The 6,297-nt window shown below is 40.4% G+C and overlaps 1 long non-coding RNA gene across 1 annotated transcript in view; it reads right to left on the bottom strand.

Moving 5' to 3' along the window:
- Positions 1-1,678: 1,678 nt before the first annotated feature.
- Positions 1,679-6,297, bottom strand: part of LOC125299815 — a 48,457-nt gene continuing 43,838 nt past the window's right edge. The window contains exons 4-5 of the long non-coding RNA XR_007194456.1: positions 2,845-2,898; positions 1,679-2,134 (exon numbers count right to left, since the gene is read on the bottom strand). This is a non-coding gene — a long non-coding RNA (uncharacterized LOC125299815). The remainder of the gene's footprint in view (positions 2,135-2,844; positions 2,899-6,297) is intronic.

Genomic DNA, 6,297 nt, shown 5'->3' with positions numbered 1-6,297 from the left:
GTTTGAATGATGATAAGATAAAGCAATAGCACAAGTGCCATACACCAGAGCTAGTGAGTGGAGCTGAGCGGTGCGAATATCCCGCTCCTCGCTTAGGTGGCTGTTCACTCGGCCGCTCCTCCGCTCAAATTCACGTCAGGCCACTCCGCTCAATTTCGCTCCCCGCTCCACTTAAAAATCCTCCCGCTCCAGTGAAATCGCTCCACGCTCGCTCCAATTTAAAAGAGGGAGAAATAATCTACAAGCCGAATTGTCACCTTAGAAAACTTAAATCCCAAAGAACTAAGAGAAACGGCAATGTCACTGATAGAACATGTATTGTAATAGATAGCCTAATGCAACACCGAGAGTGCAACAACGAACAAGCTTGGCAACATACACATAAGCCTCAAACTAAAGGGATCAGTGGGATTAATTGCCTAAATATTACAGGTTTAGCATCCCAAGTTTAACTTCAGCCTTACTTAAAGCATAGGCGATTCAAATTACTCACATTTTCCTTTGCTCTCCGCAGCACACTCATGTTTCCGCGAAATGTGTCTTCTTAAATTCCAAAATAAATCTCACTGGAACAGTGTCACGACATAGGCTAGTTGTTCTTGCTCTACATTGTTTGTATCTAGTTGTTTTGTAGGAATAGTACGCTTGTAAGCCCTATGACTTTCAGTTTCCTTTCTAAAATATTTAGCGACTTCATCCCCAACGAACTCACTGTAACGTCGGCAAGCTGGACTATGTGCTACAGACTCTGGGACAATGCATTCTGGGATACGGGGGAGAACTCTAGGGGTTGTTTGTGTGTGTTAATGTCTTTATTTACTGTTTTAATGCCCGTGTTTTAGTGTAGTGTGTTACCCTTTTAGGTCTTCCTCTTGTGTGATCCTTTTTGTTTGGGGGCTGCGTCCACCCCTGTATGTGTAGTGTGTGTGTGTGTGTGCGTTTGATCTGCCTAGAGTGTGCGGTTTTCGTGGCCTGCGTCCCTGCTCCTGTTTCTGAATGCTAGGCACTGACCGCGGCCTCTGCACCTAGCTGCAGCAACGAATCCGTTACATCACTATGACAAGTGTCTTCATTTTGAAATGTAACGGTCTTAGTTTCATTATGAAGACGAGAGTTCTAGGTGGATTTGGGCATGCTTCAGACTCGCGGCGCCAGAGCGAAATTGGAGCGGAACAGAGCGGCCGCTCCGGTCTGAATTAAAAAGCGCTCCGCGCTCAAACAAAATTCCATCCGCTCCGCTCCTCGCTCGCTTGCGCTCCGCTCACTAGCTGTGCCATACACTATGCTCATGCACTAAGGGAAACATTTTTTCATTTTTTTCTTGTCACATGCAACCTGACTTGATGTCAATAACATTTCTGAACCAAAAACATAATAACTTTTGCCAGTTGGCTTGGTAAAAAACATCCTTTAATTGAATTGTATTTCAGAAAACCATACAGACTTGCATCTGAAGAAGCTTAAGTAAAGTAACATGTTGCTATGCGTTTGTGTGGGTATTTTGGGTAGTGTAGTCCAGGAATTTGGTTAGGAGGGAGCAGCGATTCGCCAGTGACAACAAATGCCAGTTGTTGCATGAATATAGACAGACCATTTCTGAGCATTGTCAACAATGCTGCAAGGGTGTTAACTCCAGATCCATTTTTTCTGGATCTAATTAGGAAGTGGAATTCTCACATTAAAACTGAACTAACTCATGTTCTTCAATTGCAACTATGTTACATTCATCGATCACAGAGAAATTAGCCTGTTCAATCAACATACTCTTAAAGTGTTGCACAATACTACTTCCATTGTTCAACCAATCTTTTGTATAATTTGTGATATAAGCATGGTTAAATAAATGTATCATGTAAAGAGTGGATACACTTAAAAGCAGACACATACACACTACATAATATGTAATCTCATCCATCTGATCACTCAATTCCATTGTTTAATGACATGAATGAATGAGAACAGGTACAGTATTTACATGTATTTAACTAAATTAATCTTCAACAGCCTACCACCACTTTTTTAACAGTGTTTCATTAATATCTTCATTAAGTATTCATCGTGGAGTCAGTCCCACTATAGCTGCTTGAAATCCCAGAACCTGAAGAGCCACTAGTCCTCGAGACATTGCATGCAACTAATACAGAAAAAAAATCTCAATTAAACTTGTGGCTGAACCATGTAAAAACTGTAGGTTTAGGTGTAGGCTGAAGCACAAGTAATAGTGAAGAATTCTCAACATAACGTTGGTAATCAAACACAAATTTTAGAATGTAGAATCAATGCACAATATTTTACTTAGTTGAAACATTAAACTTATTTTTCCTTCGAATCCTTTTTAAATAAGTCAAGCGCGCTCGATGAGGATGTCCCAACATTTGTGCTCTAATGAATGAAATGTTAAAGCAACACCAAAGAACTTTTCCTCTGTCGCATGCACTATTTGTTTATCCAGCACTGGCTTTGGAAATAACAATGTCCACAGACAAGGTAGAATATGTGGCATGATTTTATGAAAGTACGATGTATTGCGACATCAGATGCAAGTCACATTTGTAGTTTCTTATGTGTCACTCCATCGAACTACAGATCCGCTACCCGATCCGGCAAACTTACATAGTGCGGTTATAGCCGATAGAGGGCGGCGAAGCGAATGCAGAAGTGCCGTTCACCCTGTTACGAGTTGATGAACCACTGAAACGATTTTGGAAACATTATTTTAAGGTAGAAAAAACTCTTTGGTGTTGCTTTAAAAGAGATCACATTCAACAGATTACAGAAACACATTGCAGGAATTATAATTGATAAATAACTCAAATGAAATGTTGAATATCAATAATTGCTCACCTTTGTACCACTTGAATTAGAACTTGAGTGCTGTCTTCCTGCCAATTACATGACCTGTGTAGAAAGAGTTAAAAGTTGATAGTTCTACATGAATTTGCATTTGTATTCCTTGTGTTAGTCAATACAAAAAGGGATTTTATCAAACTAATATGTACCTTTCTGTCCAACAGTATGGTTAAACAATATACTGGAAACATTTACATCAACCAATATCAGTTGGTTTTAAAATCATTCAGATCACAAAATCCTTGTTTTAAAATGGTACCTGTAATGAATTTAAAACGGCAAAAACAATGTGGAGCCCTGCAGCCTCAGGTGCAACCATGATGCCTATTCCAAATCCCCAGGTAAGGCCGAAGAGGGGGGGTTAAGATGGCAACACATCTTGCAATGACCACTAGGGTATGTCTGTCATTATTCTGTGTTGTGTTTCCAACACCACTTTTCAACGTTTTGTAGAGTACAACAATCATCACTAGAAGGTTTATGACCACAATGGTCAATGCTGGAATCACAAAAGCCAGAAGTGCTTTGGTCTCATTCCAGTTGAGCCAGCAGACATGGTTCTCTTAGATGTAACCTCCACCTCCAGCAGTTGCTGCAACAGTTACCACGGCGACTATGAGGGGTGCACCATAGCCAAGGCTGAATGCAATTGCCAGCATTGTTGACCTTGACATCTGTGAGAGAACCATGCCAGTGAAATATAACATCAGAAGAGCAAACACTAACATCCAGAAGAACATCGCTGGGTAAAAGAAATGGATGAAAAAGGTTGCTGCTCTACATGGTCCAACAGCTGTTGATTCAGAGTCTGATATGGAGGCATTTTATAATAAACCAAATGTCAGCGATAAGAAGTGACACAGCAACTTTCACCACACTGACATGCCACATGTAAGATGTGTTTTTGACATTTTCGTTGTGTGACGTATTGTTACGCTTTTGTGTTTTTTACACGATTCCATACGACTCCTTCAATGATAAGACGTGATAAAGCTCGCAAGGGATATACCCACACCAATGTGTGATGAAATCCAACAATAATTTTATAGCTAGCTAATGTTGGCACAGTAAGCGAAAAGTGAATGGGAACTGCTAGTATTGTTCGCTAGCTAGGTAGGAACTAAGGACTTTGGTTAAACTTGTATGTTGTTGCAAACTAACCTGAAATAACATGCGTTCAGCAAATGTGTGGTAGTTCTAGCAAAAATATGTTAGGATAGTTTATCAAAATGGGTTCATACTTACATCGCTGAATGTAAGGCTGAATGTAGGGCTGATGGTCATACTAATCCGAGATACTGTGTAGTCAAGGGCTAACACTCCACCAATCAGATTGGTCATTCAGGCCAACGGCCACTGACCGATTCGACATGTGAAATCGGCCAAAATGAACGCCGACTCCGACTGACAACAGCACGGGCAGTGGCGCAAAAAGTGGGTATGCGCTTATAGGAGAAAGCACATTAAAGCCAAAGCGATGGTAAAAAAAAAATAATAATAATAATATATTTGGTATATTCTATATGTAGCTACTGTTGTACGTTTCTAAATCATTTCTGCATTTCCTCAATGTTAGATAACATTTTAGGGACTAACAGGCTAGAGTAGGCGCCCTCATAAGATTCCATCATAGAATGTTGACATAAAAAAGGGAGTGGGGGCGCCGTGAGCGCTGAGTGAGCAGTTTCCGTCTATGGAAAAAGATGGATACAGCAAAAAAAGCTGTCGGGGGCTAAACATAGAAAGAGAAAGAGGAAAATGAGATGGGATGTCAAGGGATGCGACAGTAGTTAAATAAGTGAATGGTGATCAAGCAACTGGTAGGATTTAAAGTGTGACGTCTGTGCTTGGAGGCTTGCAAATATTCATGTTAACAGACTAGCGTTTGCTAAGCATATGATTGAAACATAACCTATTCCATTAAGATAGCTAGGTGGCTACCATGCTCATACTGAACTTTTAATAGCAAACTGCAAACAGAAATGTCACACTAGCAACAACTCATTACATGTTTTTTCTAACAATCCTAATCCTACATGTCATTTCCTAACAATCCTAATATTAATAGCTTAATATTGTGCTGATAATGTGGCAAACAAAGGCTAGAGTTGGATCAGCCTTATCCCTTGTGAGCAATAGCTGGCAAAAGGACGTTATGAAAACCGAAAAGACTCTCTTAAAGTGACAATGCACCATTTAACAATACTTCAAGTTCAAATTGGCAGAATTTCTTAAAAAATAATAATTTGCTCTAAGTTTACTTTAGTTGTTTGTGTTTTTTTTTGTAATTTGTTGTTGCATACCCCTCAAAAAATGGGTAGCTGCGCCCCTGAGCACGGGACACACCGAACCGACTCGAGTCACCGATCTCGTCCGACGGCCGATAATTGGGTTGGTGTGTCTGGGCCTTAAGACGTTTACCTTCTACATAATATGACGTGTTGTGGGTGGGAGAGGCATATAGGAGCCTGCTTGAAATGGGCAGACTTTCTTCGGAATTACTGTCTGTAGGTTTTGTAACCATATTAATTTGTACATATACATTTTTAAAAAGACATTTTCAGACCAGATGAAGTATAAATTCAGTTTTGAAATCAACCTTTGAGGAAATTCGCTTATTAGCTGAAAATATGTTAGACCAGTTAGCCTATAGCTCCTTTAGCTATGGGCTTACTGGTGTAACCCACGTCCAGCTAAGGTAGGATCAGACTGGATTAATGCACCCATAGAGAAGAGAATATATATAATATATATTGTATATCTTATATGTATATCTTAAAGTGTAATTCCAGTGAAAATTGACCCTTTCTGCATGAAAACACATCAAATAGGCCGTGGAGCAGTGATAATTTCGTTAATGAAATATATGACAAAAAATTTTGACGAGCTAAAAATAGATCTTTGATAATAGAAACTATGAGGAAATGTCACCTGTTCCGAGACCATAATGTCAACAATGTCATGTGACTGACCTCTGGAGGCTGAACCCGCAGCATAAAGCGTTACCGGGTGAGACGCCCCTTCCTCTTTTCCTTCCTCGTCTCTGAGACCGGTAAGTTCGAAAAGTTGTGGGTTCTAATCCGTCACGTTATTGTGCAGGCGCCTTGAGCCCCTGATGATTGTTTAACGACCCCCTTTGTTGTATCAGCGAGTATCTTAGGTGCAAGTAAAAGTTACGTTGGACACTTTGAAATAGCCTTTACCGTGTTGCAAGAGAACGCCAAAGCCATGGTAAGAATTTCTGGTTTCACAATTTTTGGATAACATTGTCCGGGTTATACATCTGTCTCCGGGTTATACATCTGCCCTTAGCTGCTGTTCGCGGTAAGTTGGGTCATTTCCCCCCTTAGCTACTGTGCGCAGTAGAGGGGTGTTCACTTTCCCTTTGCGGCTGTGGTGAGAGAGGTAAGTTTCCCCTCTTCAGTATTTTCCATATTGCGACTACAA

The sequence above is a fragment of the Alosa alosa genome, chromosome 8, assembly GCF_017589495.1.
Source record: "Alosa alosa isolate M-15738 ecotype Scorff River chromosome 8, AALO_Geno_1.1, whole genome shotgun sequence".
In the NCBI taxonomy this organism is placed as follows: Eukaryota; Metazoa; Chordata; class Actinopteri; order Clupeiformes; family Clupeidae; genus Alosa; species Alosa alosa.
This window is presented reverse-complemented; position numbering and strand designations above follow the sequence as displayed.